We start from the raw sequence: 25,519 nt of genomic DNA on the forward strand, positions 1-25,519 counted from the left end.
AACCTAACTTTCAAATCTTCTGTCTTTTATAGGGTATGAGACAAAGAAACTCCTTTTTGGAGGGAAAAATACTTTCCCATGGTTAAATTTACCATGTGTTTTGTTTTCCTAATTATTGATGGGGTTTGTTTTACAGACCTAAGTTTACCTGACTGATGAGTCAAAAGGAATCTCTATTCCAGTCATTATTAGTAATGGCTATGGAAACCAACAGTTCTCAATGAGTTAAATACATCTTTCAATGGGTCATTGTTTCATCCATTATATAACCCAACAGTAATAATAATTATTTGTTATCCATCACCCAATCCATTACAGAAAACATCTGCCATAGCAAGTATCCCTTATCAATTGCCCAGTTTTATGTATAACACAGTTCTGTAGACACTTTTAGTAATTAGAGGGAGTCCTTTCCCTGGACTTGTGGATTCCCACAGACCTGAAGATGCTGGGGATAATTATATACAGTCCAACAGTCAATCGTATAAAATTCCTCAATATGGGTCACTCGCAAGAACCAATGCTCTGAGCCTTAGAATTCAAACACGCTCTTCAATACTGCCATAAAGATTTTGGGAGAATCATTCATATGTAAATGTATTTAATATACAAGAAAAAAGAGTATTAAAAGGGGTAAGATTTACTCAAACAAATTAATTAAGAAAACTAAGGCAAATGAAACTAAATCTCTCAGGTACAAAATTGTAAAGCATTTGATTTATATCCAGTATGAAAATTCAGAGTTAAGGCTCCCATTGTACCATCTTAGTGCAAGGGCTTCACTATGGTAAGCAGCATAACTTCTGCTGAATACACCCAAATTATACCCTCTTTGAGTTGGACCTAATAACTTTCAATTTTTTAGAAACACCAATGAATGCATTAGCAAATAGAGGGATATATTAGGCCCTAGCCTGGGTTCATAAGGAGGAAGAGCCACACAGGAGAGGGATCCCAAGAAGGATCAGACACAACAGCAATCCCTTCTAGTGCGTGCATAAGTACAAATCCCACCAAAGGAGGTATATGTGTTCTGGGGAGGTGGTACAGGGAAGAGGATAGCCCTCCCCCCTGCATCATCATACAGAGTAAGCTAGTCGCACTGACGGGAGCTCAAACTAATGCTGTAGGGCTCCACAGAGCTGGGGGAGGGATTATACCTTCTGAGCACAGTCTTTCCTGCAGTGACTCCTGAGGTAATGCAGCTGCACACCACACCCAGTGCAGGCCAGGCTGTAAGTTATACAGTCTGGCCCAAAGTGGGATTGTCCCTCTAAAAGAGACGAGAAGTGTTGTTTTTATCACCATGCCCAATAAAAGTAATCACATGTGTGGTGGTATGGAATTATATAGCCTTGTGCAAACAGACTAAGACATATTCCTTCCCTGAAGATTTTGTAATCTCAAAAGTGACAAGATGAACAAAGACAAGAGAGAGAACGATGACAGCTCAGGTAAAGGGACGTTTGGAGAAATAACATCTCTTTCCTTTCTCTGAGTCTGTCTTTACCAGAAGCAGGCAAACAAACAAGCAGAAAATAAAGACCATAGCTCTTGGGATCTATGTGCTAATGTAGTGCTCAGTTTAATGTAGGTCATTGTAAATATTGCATGAGGGGTATAGAAGCTAATGGAGTTACTCCAGATTTATACCGATGTAACAGAGATCAGCATCTGATCCACTATTGTTATCCATGGGAATTGTAGCCATGTAACTGAGGGCAACTCAGCTCTTACTGAGACCAGATCTGAGAAAAATGTTGTAAGCCTTGGGCTTGATATAAGGACAGGAGTAAAACAGCTTGGTGTAAGTGTCAGCTGTGCCACAGAAGGCAAAAAATGGAAAGTGCAATATTTACCTATGTTGTGACAGTACCTGAGTGATAGTACCATGAAGCCCCCGCTTGAGTGGTTGCCCAGGTACAATTGTTAACATCTCCTGTATGCCTACAATTCCAGTGTTCATGCTCCTGACTTACATCACTTAGGAACTGGTACGTTTAAAGTGGCACAGTTACTGTATAATGCTTCCCCACTGTGAATTCTTCCCTGCCATGTGCAAAATATGAATGTGCATGTGATGCTAAAGGGCTGATAAATCTTATTAGGATCAGAAGTGGGTTGAGTTTTAGCCTTCATTCTCACTTCTCAGAGGGGTAGCCGTGTTAGTCTGCATCCACAAAAACAATGAGGAGTCCGGTGGCACCTTAAAGACTAACAGATTTATTTGGGCATAAGCTTTCATGGGTAAAAAAATCCACTTGCATCTGAAGAAGTGTTTTGGTTTTTTTTACCCATGAAAGCTTATGCCCAAATAAATCTGTTAGTCTTTAAGATGCCACCGGACTCCTGGTTATTCTCACTTCTCTAAGTTTAAAGTGATAGATCCTTACCATTCATGCTCATTTTCTGTTTCACACTACACTGATTTTTCATTAACCTGCTATTCTTAATTGTTCTCAGGAAATCTAATTGCTCAAACAAGAATCAAGGTTAATTCAGGTTTATGACTATTATGTATTGTTATGTGTAACATAGATAAAATGATCGTTATACACATTGTGACTTTGACAGATATGGATAGATTGACGGGGGCGGTTATTGTTGTTTTTGTTTAATTTTTGGCTGGCTCTTGCCAATAATTTAAGCTATGTATTTCATTCAATGATGTTATTAGATATAATCTAGGCCTCTAACTGCATCAGTTGGTTTTGATTACTAAAATAAAGGCTTTGAGATCATTCCCCAGAGATCTGCATGTGAACGGCTCGCTCCATGAACAGATCACACCTTTCTTACATGGAAGAAGTAGATCAGACACTTTCTTGGCACTATGTCCTCCCTGACCCATATTCCACAGAGGAATCTGGGGCTCTGTGCATGAAGTCACGGGAGCCCGAGGGAAGTTTGCAGGGAGAAGGGACCCTAGCTCAGAACTCTACAAAATAAAATCCAAGCCCACAAATAATACAGACCCTGTTTTGTATAGCCTTCCTTTCCCCCCACGCTTCCTCTGTATGCTGGAACCTCTTTTATGGGTGGACCAAAGGGACAGCCAATAGTGGAAAATACATTAAGAACAAGGCTTTAATGGAATCGTGTTGACAGGGAGCTGAGGCAAGCTACAGAGTCACAGGAGCACAAGGGACGCTCAGAGCCTCTGTGTGGATGGCTTTTTCCAAGCTTACAAAGTCTGTAGAGTTTTGGGGCCAAACCCATCCACAGGACGGGAGAAACAACCTTACCCCCAAAGGAGCTTTGCAGGATCAGCCTAGATCAGTTACAGTTCTAAAAGCATCTCGCTAACTCTGGTTAACCTCAGACATCCTAAACAATTCATAGAGTGGATGGGCACATATATGTATGTTATGGCAATAGTGCCACTTAGTCTAATGATATGTCCTTATTTCACAGGAGCCACAGAGTTACCCAGGCAAAAAAAAAAAAGCCCCCTAGCACAGCAGGTAGAAGAGAAATAATGGTTGAATTTTCCTACACAAATAGCTAATTTTTATGTGTGTAAGGTTGCAGACGCACAGTTGCTCTGTTACAACATGGAAAGAGTAAAACTCATCTTGCATGGCACACGAGGATGAGCATTTTTTCTCCACATATGACCCATTGTTGAAATATGAGGTGTAAGATTTTGCTGGAGAATAACACTTTTGACTATATTACATGTTTTAAATCCCAACTGAATATAATATAACTTTACTAGCTCATTTCTCCTGAGGCATCAACACCATTTGTCACTATTACTGCCATCTGGCATGTCTGAACTATTAGGATCAGCATTTTATGTGGAAATGAAAGCATTCAGTATGGTCTCTCTTCACTAATGCTCTAAGGTCAGATACAATATTGCTGGAGGCAGTGAAGATGCACTTTTATCACACACTTGAGAGACATCCATTTGACATATTTTATAGCTCTCTAGGTTAAGACCAGCCAAGATTTTCCTTATTTGCACTGACCTGACATGGGGTCATTCTCTGTAATAACTATCTAAGATTCATTCAGATAAGTTCCCTCTATGTTTTAATGCCCAAAAGGTCACATGCAGTTAAAAGTTTGGCGGCTAAAATCAATCTCTCAAAGATTTTGCTGCATAACATTGTAGAGCCTGGAAAAGAACATCCATGGACCCAATTAGGGTATTCATTTTGCTCAAGGGAGATTTTGCATATCTTATATCTTTGGGAGTGGACTTAATTTTCCTCATTTTCTCACTAAGTATCGTAGAATGTTAGTTGGTGACCTAACTAAGAAGATCTTGTAGTTTTGTTTTAAAACTTGAATTCTAGCTTGTGAAGATATACGGCTGTTGGTTTTACACAGCAAATTCATGAGTCACTGTCAATTTTCAAGCATAGGTAATCCATCATCTGAAAAGCTGTGGTAGTACAGTATCTTTTATCTGGAACTCCCTTCACACCATAGGTCAATTGCTCTAAGGCAGAGGAGGAATATTGGAATAAAATATACAGTTGATAACTCTCCTGAGTTCACTGCTGATGTCTTTAATTGCTTTAGGATTGATCACAATGTATATAATTTCAAGCTCATTTTTTCAGCCAGATGGAAAAATAAACTAATTGTTGTTACTGACTCTTTAAAAGGTAAAGTTATCATAGCTAGGTGCTGCGAATGTGTGGAGGCTGATGGGTATGACAGAGAGCTTATTCTCTTCTCTGTTTTACCACCTGCTTGCTACTAGCAGGTTGATGAGTTGGAATTATTACTGACACTGTGTAATATTACTTGCAATTGCAGGACAAGGATCAGGATTAGAACACCCCCATTTCCTGACTGCAAGCCCCATGCTCTAATCACAGGAGCACAGGTTCTTTCTCAAGGTAAGTGCTTCTCTTTGGTCATAAAAGTTATTGCCATTGCCACTTAAAATGGCTCGAATCAGAAGAATGAGTATCAAAATAACATTGTGGATCTCCATGTCTATTGACATTCAGTAATGTCGGATAAAATCTACTCAGTTCCAAATAAAGAGTTGGATTCTGAGATGTACTAGCACCTTACTCCACCACTGGTCCCACTGATTTCAGTGGACCACTTGTGGGCTAAAATACTATTAAACATGAGTAAGGAGATCAGAGTCTGCTCCAAAATTATATTTTTTTCTTGCTGTACTCTAACAAGTTTAGTCTGGAAACTTGAGTATTGCTTATTGAAAAATGGAAAGAAAAAAATAGTGAACACGTGTTCATTTTAAAATTAACTAGCTTTGGCTATAGCCAATTCACCCCATTTCAATTTGCTTTCAGTGAACATTCAGTTGATCTAACTTCCCTGGAAAAATCTTTGCTCATATGCTTAACCAAACAAGGAAGTGTAACGATACCACGTGACTGATAATCTTCAATTCCACTTTAAGTCAACCTCAACTGGTTAAGTGATGCACAAGCAGAAAAGAACACCGATGAGATTCAGGTCCTAGACTATATTGCTAGGGCTGCCAGATGGGAGAAATATATTTTTAGATGTAAATTGAACAAATACAATCTGCAAGTTATTGAAATAATAAACATGGGTCCCAGTCCTGTAAACATGTAAGCATGTATATATTTTTTCTCACTTGAGTAGGTCCATTACAATTTTAAACATGAAATATAGTAAAAAACTATCATTTCAATGGGACTACTGACATGAGAGTGATTGTAATATAAACAATAAATATTATTCCCATGTCAATAAATGTGAATATGACTAACATTACCCGGAGTAGAGTCTGGATTGTTGAACAGCTGTGTTTCCTCACAATTTTTCAGCCTGTGGTACCTTTCACACTGCTTCAGTGTGAACATAACCACTTCTAATCTGCTAATACGCAGCCACCAGCATGTAAATGATTCCCAGCTATACTGTATGAGTGCTCTGGCCAGCCACTCTTGAATTACACTGAAGAGCAATGCCAGCAAATTTCCATTCCCAGATTTTTGCCCAGATATATGTGTCTTGTACTGCCCATACCTCTCCTGGACAACACAAGCTCATATAAAGTAATTTTATTCATAGAAAATTATATGCACAAATCCTGTTACCTCAAATGGAGTTTCCCAAACACTTCAATCCAAGTACACTAGTTTAAATAAAACGATTTTACTAACTTCAGAAAGATAGATTTTAAGTGATTACAAGTAACAAGGCATAAAAGTCAAAATTGGTTAAGACAAAATAAAAGGTAAAATGCAACTAATACCTGACTTAACAAGCTAAGTTAATTCAAAGCAAAAGATCTCTCTCACCACGTGCTTCAGTGGGCTTCCAATCAATCAGCTCATTGTGTAGTACAGGGGATGTACTTCAAGTTTCTTCCAGTCTAAGAGAGAGAACCAGTTCCAACAGTGTTCCTCATTTAAATATTGATGTACACTTTCAGCCCCATGTACTTAAAAAGGAAAAACTTTTTAAATTTTGGGAAACTTTGTTGTAAAACGCCAGTTATATATATTATCGCCTGAATGCATGTGCAGCAGGAAATGCTGCTAAATGAGAGTTACAGTTAAAACTCTGGATGTGCTGCATACATGCGCAAAAGTTGCTACGTTTCAGAGTGAATTCATCCATTGAATTTTTCTAAACTAGACAGGAAATCTGTGGTAAAGTGTCATAGAATCCAAAATATTATAAAATGGTGTATGTGCCTTTTCGAGAGGGTTGGGTATCTCTGTGCAGTGCAAAAGTAAGGTTAAATAATGCCTCTGTAATGGCTACACACTGAGAACAGTTTGTTGTGTATGGCAGTTTTGGAGCCTGCTGTTGCCACCAGATTATTTTACTTGCTTCAGCTTCTATATGCTCATTTTCAGTCCAATGATTGTCTGAGGATGGGGCCATAAGCCAAATTCAGCAATACTTTATCTGCATATGAACTCACAGGCAATATGAATGCATTTACAATTACCTAAGAGCATGAATGTGGGAGTCTGCACTTCGAACAGATTATGACTACACCTGATGTTCACGTAACTACTACTTTCAATGATTTCCACAGCAACCAATGAGATTTCACAAACTGAGGATTATGACATGTTTTGATGTAGTAAAACAGGGATGGAATAATGGTGCTGGCCACCGTTTCCTGCAGCTCCCATTGGCTGGGAATGGCAAACCGTGGCCACTGGGAGCTGTGGAAGGCCGTGCAAATGTGAACAAACTGTCTCATGGCCTGCCAGCATATTATCCTGATGGGCCACAGGTTGCCCACCATGGTAGTAGAAGAATAGGTTGTTCTTCCAAACCTTGCTGCCACATTCAGGCAGGTACTATGTATAAGCATCCACTAGAATAACTGCACTCTGCTGTAGGAATGCATGATGTAAAATGGTCGCTCTTCCTTTGGCTTGTCTCAAATGCCGCTTGTCCTGCAGAACCAGAGTCCTGTGGCCTAGCAGTCAGCTTGTTATCCATAGAACCTCACATAAGCAATGCAGGGATATAATAAAAGTAGCTGTAGTCAGAGGAAAAATCTTCCTCCTGGCCAAACCCTAAGACATATAGTGCTCCTGTAGCTTCCACTGAGATCAGCGAGGGAGCTCATCATCTCTTAGGATTTTGTACAAGAAATAGGAAGAAGGAAACAGCCAAATCTGATGAATGCTAGTCACATAGCTTAATGCATTGCTAGAATGTGCTCAAATACCACTGTGATGAGCATGGTATAAGCACATGAATAGAATTAGTTTTAATATCTTTAGAAGAATAATGTGTATGTAACTCTGTGTCCCAAGGCAAATGGGAAGTATTATTAGAAGCCTTTCCTTATTGCTAAAGCAATTGATAAACATCAGCAATATTATGCCTCAGAGGATGTATTGTAACTGATTTAAAAGAGTCACTGGTGTATCAGGTCCCAAAGTGGGCTTTAAGCAATTTTCTCTTTGTATATATGGAAATATGTTTTGAAGAGGCAGATCAAATCTCTTACAGTTGTATACAAAAGTAATAACTAGTGTTATAAAACAAATCTTAAGTATAAAATATTTCTTTTCCTTGCCAAAAGTTGAACTCTCACATCTTAAGCTTATTGGGAACCTTGATATTATGCCAAACAGAAGAAGGGAGAGTGTGATTTAATTTTACGGCATCTAGAAGGCTGTATCTATCATCACAATGCTAGCATCATCCCTTGTTACCATGTAGCATCTCTCACATAATACTTAGTGGCATGCTTACTATTACCTACTTTGCCATGATGCCTACAGGTATAGGCTGCTTGTGTACTGAAACCTCTGCCTATCATACTGATGAATATTGTATTACTGTTTCCCTGTACTCCCTCATCTGTCTGTCCGTATGCATCTGATGTCTCTTGTCTTATATTTAGATTGCAAGTTCTTTGTGACAGGGATACCGCCCCCCATCCATATGCCCAAACTGGTTCATACTCCTACAAGGAGACTGAGTGCACAGTGTAAGCGGGATACCATAAAAGAACTCTGCTTTTATCCCACTATCTATCCATCCGTCCGTCCACCGATCCATTCATTTATAGCCGTGAAATTGGTAGGGCCTTAGTTAAGAGTAACAGTACAACCAGACACAAAGTCATTATGTGACAAAATTATTCAGAAATTATTTGACCAAATTAAAAAAAAAATGTTCCACATTGCATCTTATTTTTGCAAACAAAACTGAAATAATTAAAAAGAATGCCCTCATAAAATTCCTAATCTTATCCTAATATCTGACCCTTAAAACTTCCAGAAATCTTTTTTTTCAATCTCTGGCTACATATATTTCCAGATTTACTGAAGGAATTTAAATTAGCAGAATTAAAGATAAATGTCTGCAGCATACTATAGAATCCTGGGGAAATGATTCTCCTCAATTTCACCATATGTTATCAGGCAGCCTACCAGAAATATTTAATTGCTTGCATTTTGATACCCATATACAATATCATTATGAGTGGAGTTATCATCCTTTCATATTGTTCCCATGAGATCAGTATGCTTTACAAACTCTATGAAGGGAACAGGATAATTTGACTCATTTAGATTAGCTTTTTGGGATCTCAGATCTGAAATCATTTGAACAATTAAAACAATATAAACTCTCCAATTTCAATTTTTACAAATTCCTCCTCTGCCTGCATTACTGCCATTACAGAGCAGACTGGCAAGGGGTAGATTTGCCTCAAATGGGCAGATCTAAAGGATTAATTGACAAATGTAGTGCAGACACAAATTAAAAAAAAAAAAAAGATAAATATGCTACCCCACAAAAATGCTCCTTTTTTCATGGAACATAAAAGTATTGCTGTAATTGCCTGTATACCAAACTGAATGTAGCAGCACTGTATCAAAAGAAACAATTTTATCACTTATAACATTTATGGGTGGATTTTTTCCCCAAAGGTCTAGAGGCATAATTCCCATAGCAATGAATGAGTTTTATGTTTAAATCTCTTAGGTGACTTTGAAAGTCCCACCTTGTCTGTCTGTCTACTTTGTATATGCGGCTATATTATCCTGTGAACCTAACTATGGAAAATACTTTTTAAATTACAAATAACAGTTACATGGGGAAAAAATATGGAAACTGTCCTGTAAAGATACAGGTATTTGGAATGGATGACTGAAATTCATCTTTTAACATGTTTAAATTAAAGCCTAAACTCTCTGCTGGTATAGAGGATATAATTTTTATCATTTCCTTACAAGTTTATCATGACAAAATTACATCTTGGTTAAAATTGAAATGTCAGTGGATAATTGGCCATGTAGTTATACCTTGTCATTGGACAATGGTGAAAGTCAGTTGTATAATTTACTATCTATGGCCATTTAGGAAGTCAATAGAAGTTATCCCAGGGATAAGTTTGACCCGCTATGTTTTTAGGTTGGTGAGTACAGATGTAAAGTTAACAGGACAGTTTTTTATTAAATGAAGTTGTCAAATGCCTCTCATAAGCAAATGACATGTTGATATACAGAAGCATTCAGATAATTTAATTTTTCTTATTTTGTAGTGGACAAGCTGAACAATGTTCAGTGAGCATAAAGAAAATGGAAACAGTGCCACAGAATTGTCAAAAAAAAAAAGACATTTATGCAATACTGAGGTACAAGGAACATTTTGAACAAAATCAGTGCCTTATACCTAACAAAGAAAGCGTGGAGACATGTAACAAACAAATCACAAAAGTGTCACAGACAAAAAGATATAGTTAACTGCATTAATGTTACCGTTGATTGTGGACACCATTGTGCTCCCAGATTTTGGCTTTGACGTCACTGAGAGCAGGATTGGATCTACTATGTCACTCCAGAAATGTTTGGTTTCCATCGCTAGCAGGGACTTACAATTCCAGCTTTCACAAAGATCATGCAGCAGCTAGTATATAGTATGATCAAAGCTTCAAGTATAAATCATAGCTTGCTTACCTCCCAAGGTCTTTTTCCTGGATTTTTGATCATTGACAACAGTGCTAATAGCATATGAGCAGAGTGAGAAGGCCAATTCACATATATGGATGTTTTAAACAGGGTCTGAAGCTGCTGGCTTATGGGGTATTTTGAAGTACTGCATTATTAGACATTTTCTAGCAAAGCATGCAATACAGGCACACATTTTAGATCCTCGATAAAGGCCCCCACAGTTCTTTAGTAATGGCAAATAAAACAAACACACACACAGAGGAAAGATGGCTTTACAGTTAATGCACTGGGCAAGGACTCGAGACATGTAGCTTCAGCTCCTGGCTTTCCCATAAAGGTGGGGTTTTTTTGGTGTGTGTGTCTGCGTGTGAGAGAGAGACCACAGGAAAATCAATTAAGATCCTGAAAATACTCATGCTCCTACTTAACTTTAACTTTCATTGACTTACTTGGGAATACCCTTAGGGTAGGGTGAGGGACCCAACAGTCCTAATCTTATGTCTTAAAGTTAGACATAACATAGCATAATTGTTTGCAGGATTGGAGCCTTAATCTCTATGCACCAGGGGCCTAGTTGCAAAATGAGGATAATAGTATTTCCTTTTTAACCCAGATGCAGCATTTAGTGGTGTAAATAGGGAGCGAGGGGAGAAATAGTGAGAAGGATACATAGTTCTTGGATTTGTTTGGGATTCTTTGTGTGCCTTGACACTTGCCAGAGTGTGATTCTGCTGGGGTATGATCCTGCTGGATGGGTCAGAATCATCCAGAAACTGGGTATGGCAAGTAATAGGCAATTTCATTAGTTATTTGATGCTAGTTGCATGATTTCCATTTCCATTATGAGTAGGCAGCCTGGCAGGACACACCCGCAGTCACTCTCTGAGAGTGGAACCAATGGGAGTTCAAAGGGGGGAATTTATACATAAAAAGAGTGGGAGCTAGACTGGAGAACTCAGTGGTAGAGCAGTAATGTCTACTGAAAGGAGTGAATTCTAGGGACTTTGCTGGTTTTATTGGATTTGGACTGTTGGCTCCCTCACCCTACTTGAGAAGAAGAAGACTAGAATTTGATGCAGGCTCTCCAAATTGTAGACTGATATCACAAAAACTGAAAGGGTGTTTGAAGGAGACTATGGAGGAGATTTGTTTCTTAATGTTAAGGAACTGATATGCTGTACAGAAGGTTCGGACACCATTCCATGGAGACTGAGAAGGGTAAATCTGCCCAGAGGAGAGCCCTATGGGCAGGTATGTAAATGTGCACATGCATACTTACATCTTGCATGTGAACTTGTGGTAGTAATAAGTACTACAATTTTGGGAAAATGCCCTGAAAGTGTTATCTCTAAAAATGGTTATTGACAGTATTCACAATTGTTCTGTACAGTACATAAAGAGAGATTTAGTAAATGTTTTTCCTTTAGTGATTTGGCATCTCTTTTCTTCCCTGACAGATTTAACTCTATATAGCATAGAGATCTCTCTCCCTCTCCATCTCTTGCAGCTCCTCCCCCCTCAAATCTACCTACCTATCTACCTACCTACAATCTCAAAGCCCATAAAAGACTAAACTGTAGTCTGTACTTTAGCAGAGAGGTAAGTTGAGGTACGGGATGGAGGAGAGAATATTAAATCTACTATTAACATAGTGCTTTTCCCCAAGCCTGTTACACTTTCTCCCATCCCTTTGTCTGTCTTGTGTTTTAGAATATGGACTGTATTTTACTGTGAGTTTGTACACAATGGGCTCCCAATCTTGGCTGTGGATTACAGATGCTACCATAATACAAACAGATAATAATGGTGCATAAACATAGACCACATTTTCCAAACTGTGGTGCCTAAAGTTACTTGAAGCCACATCTAGGCACCTGAAGAAGTGGTCCGATAATGATTCTCCACAGCTTCCTTTGACTCCAGTGGGAGTTGAGTCTCCAATACCATGCAGAAAGTTCCCCAAACTTTGAAAGCTTACATCTATGGCTACGTCTACACCTGAAGCTGGGGGTGTGATTCCTGGATAATGTAGCCATACTCGTCCTAGCTTTCATTGAGCTAGTATGCTAAAAATAGTAGTGTAGCCACGGTAGCATAGGCAGAAGTGGCCTGGGCTAGTCAGCCCTAAAACACACCCAGGGTTTGTACTTGGAGGGCAGCTACCCGGTTTTGTCATTCACTGCTGGGCCCTGCATAAAGAGCCCGAAAAGCTCTGTTTCTGGCCACGGGAGTTTTCACTCACTGAAGTCACTGAGGAAGACAGACATAAATATGCTTTCAAGTATCTTTCCACATGTGGGGCCCTCTCTCCAGCCCCAGTAAATCCCAGGATTGGGAGAATGAAAAGAGGTGGAGTCAGCATGTGGAGTTAGAAGCTGAGAGAGGTTGAGTTGCTGTTGCCCTTCCAGGGAGCTTCCTTCCCCTCCCCGCCACCCGGGTAATCACCCTGAACATTGGTGGAGCCGGGACCCCGGGCCCTGCATATCTCTGGAGCATGGGTACCACAGGCCCATATAACTTGCCGCCCCTGCCCTTGGAGATAAAATGTTTAGGAACATAGAATTGACTTGATATACATCATACATATAGTTTAATTAGTTATTTTGTTATTTAGAAATAAATCAGAATAAAATTGCAATACTAGTAATATTTTTATTTAATGTTAGATATCTAAACAAAATTGCTGTGTGTAATGTTTTATTCGCTGAGGTTATGACTTATTCTTGTTTTATTTCCAAATTTGCATGTTTGTATCACGGAAAATGAAGACTTTGAAACAACAAATAGCATGGAGTTATCGATATTCAAAATGCAAAAACTGTTTAAAACAAAACATTTATCAGTAATTCAGTGACTTCACTGAACAGTGCAGATACCATTAAAATAGGGGCTTTTTTCTCAAATGTTTATTTAAAAGATTTTTTTTTTTGTGAATTTAATTTTCATGAAAATGCTGGCGGGGTAGCCTTGTAATTGAAGTTTTTTGGAAAAAAGCACATAACAGGTACAGCATGGGTAGGAAAAGTACAGGTGTTTCACTGTGTTCCAGAAATATGCCCCAAACATAAACTGGTGGTATTATCTGTAGAGGTTGGAGGATAGTTCAGCCTTTTTGCTAGATCAATTCTGAATCTTTTTGCTGAGGTGGCCAAAAAGGTTGCCATTTAGTATCACTTGTGGGGGCGGGGCAGGGATTTTATGGTGTGAACAACTATATTTGAAGGATTGGACTGAGACCACCAAATTCATTTTACATAAACAAATGAGTACATTCCACTAATCCATAGAATCATAGAAGTGTAGGACTGGAACGGCTTTCGAGAGGTCTTCTCGTCTAGTCCCCTGCACTCAGGGCAGGACTAAGTATTATCTAGACTATCCCTGACAGGTGATTGTTAACCTGCTCTTAAAAATCTCCAATGACCGAGATTCCACAACCTCCCTAGGCAATTTATTCTAGTGCTTACCCACCCTGACAGTTAGGAAGTTTTTCCTAAATTGCCCTTGCTGCAATTTAAGCCCATTGCATCTTGTCCTATCCTCAGAGGTTAACAAGAACAATTTTTCTCCTTTGTAATAACCTTTTATCTACAACTCTACCTTATACAGTCTTAAAACAAGACCCCAAGCACTGAAGACCTAAAACACTTAGGCCGGGTATATCTACATTTGCAACTAAAAATCTGTGGCTGGCCCATGCAAATGGACTTGGCCTCACAGGGCTAAGGGGCTGTTTAATTGCTGTGTAGATGTTCACGCTCAAAGTGACCCTCCCACTTTGCAGGAGCCTGAGCTCTAGGGCCCTACAAGAAGGGAGGGTCCCAGAGCTCAAGTTGGAGCCCAAGCCTGAACATCTACATGGCAATTAAAAAGCCTTTTAGCACAAGCCTTAATCAGCTGGCACTGGCCAGCCATGGAGGTCTAACTTCAGTATACACATACCCAGAGTGATATTGAGCTACAGTCTTCAAATGCAAGTGGTGAGGAGCTAGCCTACCCTATGGGAGCTCCTGGAGTGTGACTGCTTGGGATGCAGGGGGAAGTATGCATTTTGCACTCCCCCAGAGCAGAGGCTGAGAGTGGGGGCTGTGTTCCCAGTCCTGCTCCCACTTCAAAATGTCTAGCACCATTACTGATGCCAGGTTCCAATAGCACTTGAATTCAGTGGAGTTCCTGGCCCCTGTTTCTGGGCACCAAGGGAGGTCTCCTTCCCACCCAGCCCTTCCCACTTGCCCCATGAGCAGGAGCCACACACAGTCAAGCCCATAGACAAGAAGGCAAACTCATCACTATTTTAGGTTGGCTTGAATGACAGGGGGAAAGAAATGTCTGGGCTGACTTAAACAGCTTACTAGGGGCATTACAAAAAAAACAGGAGTACTTGGGGCACCTTAAAGACTAACAAATTTATTTAAGCATGAGCTTTCGTGAGCTACAGCTCACTTCTTCGGATGCATAGAATGGAACACACAGACAGGGGATATTTATACAGGTGTGGTGTCTTGTCAAGCCTAGTCCCTTGCTTTCTGTGCTCTGTAAACTGTTCTCTACTGTACTTCACTCAATTTCCCAGTTATCTTCCTCTTCCTTTCTGCCTTGCTTCTGTGAAACATGTTAATTACACCATTAACACATCTTCTTTGTAATTAACCTCTCCCTCTTTATCCCAGCTATCCATACCAGGAAGAGGGGTGTTAGGTAGATCAATTTACAGCACTCTGGAACTGTTTACAAGCATATAAACAGCTTAAAACAAATAGCATGTAAAAAGGTCTCAACAGGGGGAAATGGTTTTATTGCCAGCTACTGAGGTAGTAAAAATGTATTCAAGCCCTGTTTCTGAATGTTCGGTCTGGGAGAAGAAAGAGAGGAAAAATAGAAAGAGTGTTCACTGGCAAGCAAAGGATATTAAGTAGAAGAGGGAAGGAGACTAACCAAAACCAGCCATCTGCTCTAGTAGCTGTGGGGGAGAGGAGCTGGTGAAAAGATGATCTTTGAGAATGGCCCTTAAATTTAGAATTCACTGCTCCTTCTAGTCTAGCTCATTAGAGCACATTGCTAAATTCACTAGAAGCTTCTGAGGGAAACTAGTGTCACAGGGTGGATGGGGTGTGTAGGATTTCCTGGGATGGGTTATTTCTGTTGTATTTAATGGTTTGGGTTGCTAGTTATAGGCTGGATTTAGTATTTTAATTTTGTTTGGCTGTGTATGACAAAATTATTTTCAAGCACCTAAAGCTTCACAATAGGTGCTATTGTTTAAATCAGAGAGAAGAATATTCCTGAGTGCCTTAGGATCTTATCGTAGGATGCACCTGATAGCCAGGGAAGTAGGGTGCCACCTCCAATCCTGCAGGCAGCTGTTCAGCTCTTTACCCCCAAGGGTAGGTGATGGCTAGTTCAGGCATATCAGCAACTGCAGCATGGCTGTGAAATTGGGCCAATATGTGCAAGTAAGATAGAACAGGAGTACTTGTGGCACCTTAGAGACTAACAAATTTATTTCAGCATGAGCTTTCGTGAGCTACAGCTCGCTTCTTCGGATGCATAGAATGGAACACACAGACAGGAGATATTTATACATACAGAGAACATGAAAAGGTGGAGGTATGCATACCAACAGGAAGAGTCTAATCAATTGAGATGAGCTATCATCAGCAGGAGAAAAAAAACTTTTGAAGTGATAATTGAGATGACCCATAGAAGGTGTGAGGAGAACTTAACATAGGGAAATAGATTCAATTAGTGTAATGACCCAACCATTCTCAGTCTCTGTTTAAACCTAAGTTAATTGTATCTAATTTGCATATTAATTTGAGTTCAGCAGTCTCTCTTTGGAGTCTGTTTTTGAAGTTTTTTTGTTGCAAAATTGCCACCTTCAAGTCTGTCACTGAGTGGCTAGAGAGGTTGAAGTGTTCACCCACTGGTTTTTGAGTGTTATGATTCCTGATGTCAGATTTGTGTCCATTTATTCTTTTGCATAGAGACTGTCTGGTTTGGCCAATGTACATGGCAGAGGGGCATTGCTGGCACATGATGGCATATATCACGTTGGTAGATGTGCAGGTGAACGAGCCCCTGATGGCGTGGCTGATGTGATTAGGTTCTATGATGGTGTCACTTGAATAGATATGTGGACAGAGCTGGCATCGGGCTTTGTTGCAAGGATAGGTTCCTGGATTAGTGTTTATGTTGTATGGTGTGCGGTTGCTGGTGAGTATTTGCTTCAGGTTGGGAGGCTGTCTGTAAGCGAGGACTGGCCTGTCTCCCAAGATCTGTGAGAGTGAGGAATCATCTTTAAGGATAGGTTGTAGATCTTTGATGATGCGCTGGAGAGGTTTTAGTTGGGGGCTGTAGGTGATGGCTAGTGGCATTCTGTTATTTTCTTTGTTGGGCCTGTCCTGTAGTAGGTGGCTTCTGAGTACTCTTCTGGCTCTGTCAATCTGTTTTTTCACTTCAGCAGGTGGGTATTGTAGTTTTAAGAATACTTGATGGAGATCTTGTAGGTGTTTGTCTCTGTCTGAGGGATTGGAGCAAATACGGTTGTATCTTAGAGCTTGGCTGTAGACAATGGATCGTGTGGTGTGTCCTGGATGGAAGCTGGAGGCATGTAGGTAAGTATAGCGGTCAGTGGGTTTCCGGTATAGGGTGGTGTTCATGTGACCATCGCTTATTAGCACAGTAGTGAATAGGAAATGGACCGCTTGTGTGGATTGGTCTAGGCTGAGGTTGATGGTGGGATGGAAATTGTTAAAATCACGGTGGAATTCCTCGAGGGCTTCTTTTCCATGGTCCAGATGATGAAGATGTCATCAATGTAGTGCAAGTACAATAGGGGCGTTAGGGGACGAGAGCTAAGGAAGCGTTATTCTAAGTCAGCTGTAAAGATGTTGGCATACTGTGGGGCCATGCGGGTACTCATAGCAGTGCCGCTGACTTGAAGGTATATATTGTCCCCAAATGTGAAATAGTTGTGGGTGAGGACAAAGTCACAAAGTTCAGCCACCAGGTTAGCCGTGATATTATCAGGGATACTATTCCTGATGGCTTGTAGTCCATCTTTGTGTGGAATGTTGGTGTTGAGGGCTTCCACATCCATAGTGGCCAGGATGGTGTTTTCAGGATGCTGATGATAGCTCATCTCAATTGATTAGACTCTTCCTGTTGGTATGCATACTTCCACCTTTTCATGTTCTCTGTATGTATATATATCTCCTGTCTATGTGTTCCATTCTATGCATCCGAAGAAGTGAGCTGTAGCTCACGAAAGCTTATGCTGAAATAAATTTGTTAGTCTCTAAGGTGCCACAAGTACTCCTGTTCTTTTTGCAGATACAGACTAACACGGCTGCTACTCTGAAACCTGTCATTAAGTAAGATAGAGTAATTAATATACCTTTAGATTAGGTCACCTTTAAATCCTCCCTTTGAACCAAATTATTTTCTATGGAAAGTCAAGGCCACATTCTTGAGTGCAGTGCAGTTGCTTTATGGAGTTAAAATTAGAACTGTCTTTGTCAGAGCTTCATTTGAGTTACTCCCGATCTTGAGAGTGAAGGACCCAATACTGTAAGTTATTGAGCACCTTTTGCAAGCTACTGAATCAATGGGAGTTGGGACTAATCAGCATCTCAGCATAGGCCCTGAGCATTCTGCAGCATCGGGTACAGAATTTAGCTCAGTGTGACATTTAATACAGCTGTAGTGAGTATAATATCCTAACAAGTATGACAGGGTTTGTTGTCTGAGCCTGTGAATGCATCAGCATTTATTTATTCCTCTGTGTTTCTGCAGATGATTTGCAGCAATTTTAGACATTTTTCCTTCATATGAGTGCAAACTTTTACTCATTGAAGTCAATGGGAATTTTATCATTGACTTTAATGGCAGCAGGTTTGCTCCCACAGAGTTCTTACATTTATTTCTTCATCATCCTCTTAGCCAAGCATTTGGCACTCAAAAACAATACTGAAAGATGATGAGCGTCAACAATTCTGTACGGCTGAGCCAAAAAGACAACCAATGGAGAGTGAAAAACTACTTGCTATATCTTGAGAAATAGCCAGTTAAATCACTCCTGATTGTTCCTGACATCAGCCCCCGGAGTTCCCTTTTTCCTTGTGAATTGCATGCTGTAAGAAGAATTTACCTAAACAAATAAAAAAAAATTGCCAACTGCTATTCAAACGATAAGTGGTGCATACTAATTACATTTTCTATGGTAATTAATTAAAAATAACCATGCAAATTTCTAATTTAAGTCACTCAATTCACTGAGTCTTCAGACAGTGCTTAGCTGCTCTAGGCACTCAGTGGTTAGGCAATTTACTCAAGCTTTCAATATATTCTCAAAATGTCTAAAATAATGAAGGTTGTTGAAAATGTTCCAAATAGCTAGAATATATAAACGGCAGTTTTCAGAACTGTAAAATAGCACTGCATATATTTGCATTTTTGAGCTGAGGTATTCTGTGTATACATAAAAATAGAAATGGGCAATGAATAATACAGATTCCAAATAATCTGATTATTTAGCTATTTTACAGGCTACAAAACATTGTTTTATTTGATGAAGCAAACTTAATATAATTGTCTTTCGAGGGACCCAAAAATTCCTTTAAAAGGGCCAGATTCTGATGTCTTTATGTATGTTGACTATTACTTCCATCCACAATAGCACTACGTCTTAAACTCCACTATAATATATTTGAGTTCAATTTGTGGAAGACGGGATTGACCACATAAATTACTACAATCATGTGGATGGTCAGATTAAAATATATTTTGTAAAGATCCTCTACTTACAAAGTGAAACAGAATTGTTTGAAGAAAATTGGAACTTCCACTTTTGCTAATAGAAAAATCAATGTCAAATGTGAATAACTTTTTGTTCTGTTCTTGGGCCTGATTCTATATTTATTTTTCAGTTTGAAGTGTCATTGAATTTGAGTGTATTAGTCCATAAAACCTGAAGGAAAGAACTCACACTTGCCTTTCACTTTCCCATTATTTATCTCTTAAAAATTTACAGACTACACTCATGACTTTTTGTGAAGCAAATATTTTTTTATATCATGTAAGAGAAAATCATTGCTCTACAATAAAGAGCATGTAACTTGTTCATAACTTACTGATTTTTATCCCTTTAATAGATGTCCAAAGGCCTCACCTGAAGCCCATTGAGATGAATAAGTCAACAGGAGTCAATGACTTCAGTGGGCCTTGAATCAGGAGCAAAATATATAAAAACGGAAGGAAATTTACAAACTCAGTTCTTTCTCTCATATGTATGGCAAAGTTAGTAAAGGATAGGTTCTGCTAGGAATTACTCAGGAGTAGAGTTGGGTGAATAACATTTTTTGTTGTTCACTAGCAATTACAAAAAAAAATCATGTGAAAAACTGTTTGGTTTGAACAAAATGTTATATTTAGCCCAGCATTAAACATTTTTAAGATTTAGCATTAAAAAAAAGTAAAAACAAAATAAAAGGAAAATTGAAATGAATGGTTGTTTGGAACTGAAAAATCAAAACTTTATCTGGAATTGGAATATCAAACTTTCTCATTTTGATTGAATTGTTTCTGGTCAAAAACCCTAAAAACTCAAAAAAAAATTGAAAAAAGCCTTCCTTTTCGGGGGGAAGAGGAGCTTTTAGGTTTTTTGACCAAAAATAATTCAATTAAAATATCAAAAAAATCATGAAAAGTTTTGGTGTCACAAAAATATTTCACCCCACTCTTCTTAGGAGCAAGCGTACTCACTGTGAGTAAGATGGCATAATTTGGCCCCGAAATAAAACTTTGGCAAAAGTCTTGTCACATTATTTGATAAACAATTCTTTAATAACCAGATACGGCTTCCATTGAGTAAATGGGAGAATTGTAACAGACTTGGTCTCTAATCCAACAAAGCACATAAGCATGTACATGACTCAGATCCTTAAAGTTACACATGTATTAAAGTGATTTGCTGGATCAAGACTTTGACTAGCAACAGGATTTGGCCCTGGGGTTAAATTCAGAGCAACAGAGAATAAGTAGGATTTAAGTAGGACAGAATATCCTGAGTAGGCCTTATGGTGAATTTCACCCCAAATCAATGAATAAGTAGCCTATCCATTTGGGGAAGGGAAAGGGATGTTCTAAAAAAGCACTTAAAACACTGGACCAATTTGAATTGTTCCAACACTAGATATGTTCCAAAACACTAATTACAGTCAGATGAGGAGGTATAGTAGAAGTTTCTTAGTAGCATTGGAGAAGACTAAAACCTGGTGCAGTGTCAACGAATGCCGGAAATAACATTCATTTTTCAAAGGCTAGTGACTATGTTACTGAATAATAGTGATGGGCAGCATATATTGCATACAGTTTTTCACAGTTAGTCATTCAGTTATAGTTGATGTTTCATGTTTGTCCCCTATGACTATTCTAGTTTATATAAGTTTACTGGCAGAAATATTTTCTGCAACAGCAAATTTTAAGCAAATTTTGGAAAATAGCTATGGAAGGAAAACTGTGATTTAAATGCAATTATTCACAATGGAAACTTGATTCTAAAGCTATGCTTACCAATCAGGAAGCAGAAACATAACATTGACCTTTGTGGCCACTAGAAGTAGCTCAAATGTTGAATAGTTAATATTCACACAATGTTGTACTTTCTAGTGCTTTATCCAGTATTGTACAATTATAAATGACTCACATGCTGGGACTCCTTGGGAAGTTATTCCACAATTCAGTAGACGTTCTTATTAGGAACATTTTCTTTAAAATCAGAGAAAGTTGTCCTTTGCTCGTTGCAAGCCTAATAATTCTAATTGGATGTCTTTGGATTTATTTTCATCTTTGAATTTACAGTCTATTGTTGGGTGGGAGTGCTATTAGTTACAAGAAAGACTATGGCATTCTTAAGGGGCCCTGAAGATGGGGAACAGGTTGGGTGCTGCAAAACCACCTCTGGCCATAAGGGGGTGCCTCGATGCAGCTACCTTGATGCATGGACTTTGGTACATTCTTTGTAAATAAACAGGATTGCATCAAAAGAATATCTGACTCCATCATAAATTTCTCCTCCTAAAGGAAACAACCTGAAAGACCTAGAATATTGGCTAATCACTCATGTCAAAAAGGATAATATCTACATATAATCTAGTTGCACTCTGAACCTTCTCTTCTTCACCCCCTTAATATTTATTGGCACTTAAGTGACTCCTATAGTTAAAGTTTAAGTAGTGTTTCCTTTCTAAGGCATTTCAGATGCTTATAACATTATAAATTGTAAGTAGGTTGATTCTCAGGCTAGGGGAAAAAATCTGGACGGCTTGAGGATGATGAAGAAATAAATGTAAGAACTCTGTGGGAGCAAACTGCTGCCATTAAAGTCAATGACAAAATTTATTCTTGAATTGTAACTTGTTTTTTTTTTTGAGGTGTAAAGGCCCACATCCCCTACTGTGCCCAGTTATAGCTCCCTGATAGTGAGGCCAATTACATACTGGGCCTCAACTGAGTTGAGATCTGCCAAGCATCTGCCAGCTAGTAATGGCTCAAAAGAAGGAATCCATGAGAAAGGGACAGTCAAAGTGCAATACACTCCAGTCACACCCCTTCCCTGCACAGAAACACCCCCTATGTAGAGGCGGTTGCATAGGAACAGGCCTTGTATAGGCCTGAGTCTGCCACTATATTGAGCAGTACAGTACACTTTAGAGGTCATCAGCCACCACAAATTATTTCCTTTGGTTCTCTGGCCCTTCTACTAGCCTAGGTCCTGATTCTGCAACTTGTTGCATACAGGTGGACCGCTACATCGGTGCAGACAATGAAGCTCTGTGCAAGCAGATGTGCAGCATCAGTGCATAAAACAGTCCCAACCAACAAATAGCATTAGATGGATCTAAATCTACCTACATCAATTGTGTGTATACAACAATTAATAGTAGTTAGTAAAAGAATATAATACAATTGGAGTTTGATTATTCTGAGATTTCTAAATCAAACCAATAATCACTCTACATCTCACCAGAATATTTTTTTTTGGTTTGTTGGGGGAGTTTATTGGTTTGTATTATGTCTTACAATTTGGATTATGTGAGATCAATATCTCACAATCAATATCTAGGTCAATCTAGATGCAATTATGCATTTAGGGATGACTAACAAGAATTTTAGTTATAAGCTAGGGACGCACCAGTTGCAAGTAACGGAGGAGGAGAAGGACCTAGGAGTCCTGGTTGATAGTAGGATGACTATGAGCAGGCAATGTGATGTGGCCGTTAAGAAAGCAAATGCAGTCTTGGGATGCATTAGGCGGGGTATTTCTAGTAGGGATAAGGAGGTGCTAGTCCCGTTATATAAGGCGTTGGTGAGACCTCATCTGGAGTATTGTGTGCAGTTTTGGTCTCCCATGTTTAAGAAGGATGAATTCAAACTGGAACAGGTACAAAGAAGGACCACTAGAATGGTCCGAGGAATGGAAGGCCTGTCGTATGAAAGGAGACTTGAGGAGCTCGGTTTGTTTTCCCTAACCAAAAGAAGGATAAGAGGAGATATGATTGCACTCTTTAAATATATCAGAGGGATAAATACCAGGGAAGGGGAGGAATTATTTCAGCTCAGTGCTAATGTGGACACGAGGACAAACGGATATAAATTGTCAGTTAGGAAATTTAGACTAGAAATTAGGCGAAGGTTTCTAACTATCAGGGGAGTGCAATACTGGAACAGCCTACCGAGGGAAACAGTGGGGGCGAAGGACCTCCATGACTTCAAGACTAAGCTAGATAAGTTTATGGAGGAGATGGTATGATAGGATGCCAGGCTTAGTCAACAGGTTAATTAAGTGCCACACTGGTAAATAGTACAATGAGTCAATGATATGATATTCTTAACCTTTTTCCAGAGGGTATGGCTGGAAAGTCTTGCCCGCATGCTCGGGGTTCAGCTGACCGCCATATTTGGGGTCGGGAAGGAATTTTCCTCCAGGGTAGATTGGCTGTGGCCCTGGAGGTTTTTCGCCTTCCTCCGAAGCATGGGGCAGGGGTCGCTTGCTAAAGGAGTGGGGGGATCGGCTAATGTGGCCTGCATCTTGCAGGAGGTCAGACTAGATGATCATATTGGTCCCTTCTGATCTATGATTCTATGATTCTATGAATCTGATTTCTACATTACCTTGTATTGCCTTTATTTAGAGCATAGGAATGTTATCTGTTCAGTACCCATTGTGTGTAATAATTTTTTTATTTTCCTCTTTCTTGTTACTTTGTTCCATGTTTTCATCATCTAAAATCTTTTAAAAATAATTTGTTTATAAAAGCTTTAAATACTAAAAATATTCCCTGGGGTGGGGTGGGAGGGGAGCCTAAACATTTTCTAAACTCATTTGTCCTTTCAAAGATTCATTACCATAACAACTTTATTTCTCTAGTAATAATATTTAATTATAAAACATAGGATTTTTCCATACTAAACATAGACATATGTTCAGACTATCATGGACTTGTGCGAGGGTAGCCACAGCAGTTATGAAAAGCAGCTGTGGCTACAGTGCATGACTCGCTATGAGGATAGGCCTAAAGAAAGGATCAGCCTTAAACCCATTTCTATGTGAGATTGCATCAAGGTGTCCATTACAGGAGATTAGGATAGAGGCTCCATAGATCATGTTTTAAGCCAGTGATGATATGATGTGCTGTGAAGATAAATGCAAACTTGAAAGGAACCAAGAACTATAGACGTCTGCGTTTGAAGAAAATGACTTATGAATCAGCTGACAAACAGAATACATATGCTTCCAGAGGGACAACAAGAAGCCAGTAAAACTAGGTGGTACAGAGTTAGTCTGCAACAATATAAATACCTCAGATCAGTGTTCATCCATGATGGGAATGTAGATGAGGATGCTAGGAACCACATGAAGAGAGTCAACAAGAATTCTCTGTGATAAGAATATGCAAAGTAACCTAAAGAGCAAAAGTATAAGACCATGACTACGCCAGCTATGATGCATGGATTGGAATGCTGGCCAATCAGGAAGGACTACTATGTCACACTGCTGAAATAAGAATGTTCAGATGGATGCTGGGTAAGCCGAATGCTGATAGGCTATGCAATGAAATAGTACAAGCTATGAAAAGGACCTAGGGGTTACGGTGGACGAAAAGCTGAATATGAGTCAACAGTGTGCCCTTGTTGCCAAGAAGGCTAATGGCATTTTGGGTTGTATAAGTAGGGGCATTTCCAGCAGATCGAGGGATGTGATCATTCCCCTCTATTCAGCACTGGTGAGGCCTCATCTGGAGTACTGTGTCCAGTTTTGGGCCCCACACTACAAGAAGAATGTGGATAAATTGGAGAGAGTCCAGCAGAGGGCAACAAAAATGATTAGGGGGCTGGAGCACATGCCTTATGAGGAGAGGCTGAGGGAACTGGGATTGTTTAGCCTGCAGAAGAGAAGAATGAGGGGGTATTTGATAGCTGCTTTCAACTACCTGAAAGGGGGTTCCAAAGAGGATGGATCTAGACTGTTCTCAGTGGTAGAAGATGACAGAACAAGGAGTAATGGTCTCAAGTTGCAGAGGGGGAGGTTTAGGTTGGATATTAGGAAAAACTTTTTCACTAGTAGGGTGGTGAAGAACTGGAATGGGTTACCTAGGGAGGTGGTGGAATCTTCTTCCTTAGAGGTTTTTAAGGTCAGGCTTGACAAAGCCCTGGCTGGGATGATTTAGTTGGGGATTAATTCTGCTTTGAGCAGGGGGTTGGACTAGATGACCTCCTTGTCATAAATAAACAGATCAGGGTTAAGGTCTCTTTTACCTGTAAAGGGTTAACATGCAGTACCTGATGACCACCTGACCCGAGGACCAATCAAAGACAAGATTTTTTTCAAATCTCTGAGGAGGGAAGCCTTTGTCTGTGTTCTTTGTTAGGGCTCTCTTTGGATCTAAGAGAGGACAGTCATGTCTCCAAGTTCTCCTGGAGTAGTTTCTACTATTTAATAGTGAGTATTAATTAGAAAGGCGAATTAGTCTTATGAGTTGATTTCTACATTTGCAATTGTGTGTTTGCTAAAGGAAATTCTTTATTCCTGTTTGCTGTTACTTTGCTTTCACTGAGAA

At 39.4% G+C, this 25,519-nt stretch overlaps 1 long non-coding RNA gene across 2 annotated transcripts in view; it reads right to left on the bottom strand.

The window, feature by feature from the left end:
* The window catches only part of LOC123370610, a 68,314-nt gene extending 43,932 nt beyond the window's left edge, over positions 1 to 24,382 (bottom strand). For both annotated transcript variants that reach the window (XR_006579479.1, XR_006579478.1), the window contains exons 1-2: positions 24,262 to 24,382; positions 6,264 to 6,337 (exon numbers count right to left, since the gene is read on the bottom strand). This is a non-coding gene — a long non-coding RNA (uncharacterized LOC123370610). The remainder of the gene's footprint in view (positions 1 to 6,263; positions 6,338 to 24,261) is intronic.
* Between the last annotated feature and the right edge of the window lie 1,137 nt (positions 24,383 to 25,519).

This window comes from Mauremys mutica, chromosome 5 (assembly GCF_020497125.1).
Source record: "Mauremys mutica isolate MM-2020 ecotype Southern chromosome 5, ASM2049712v1, whole genome shotgun sequence".
NCBI classification, from domain to species: domain Eukaryota; kingdom Metazoa; phylum Chordata; order Testudines; family Geoemydidae; genus Mauremys; species Mauremys mutica.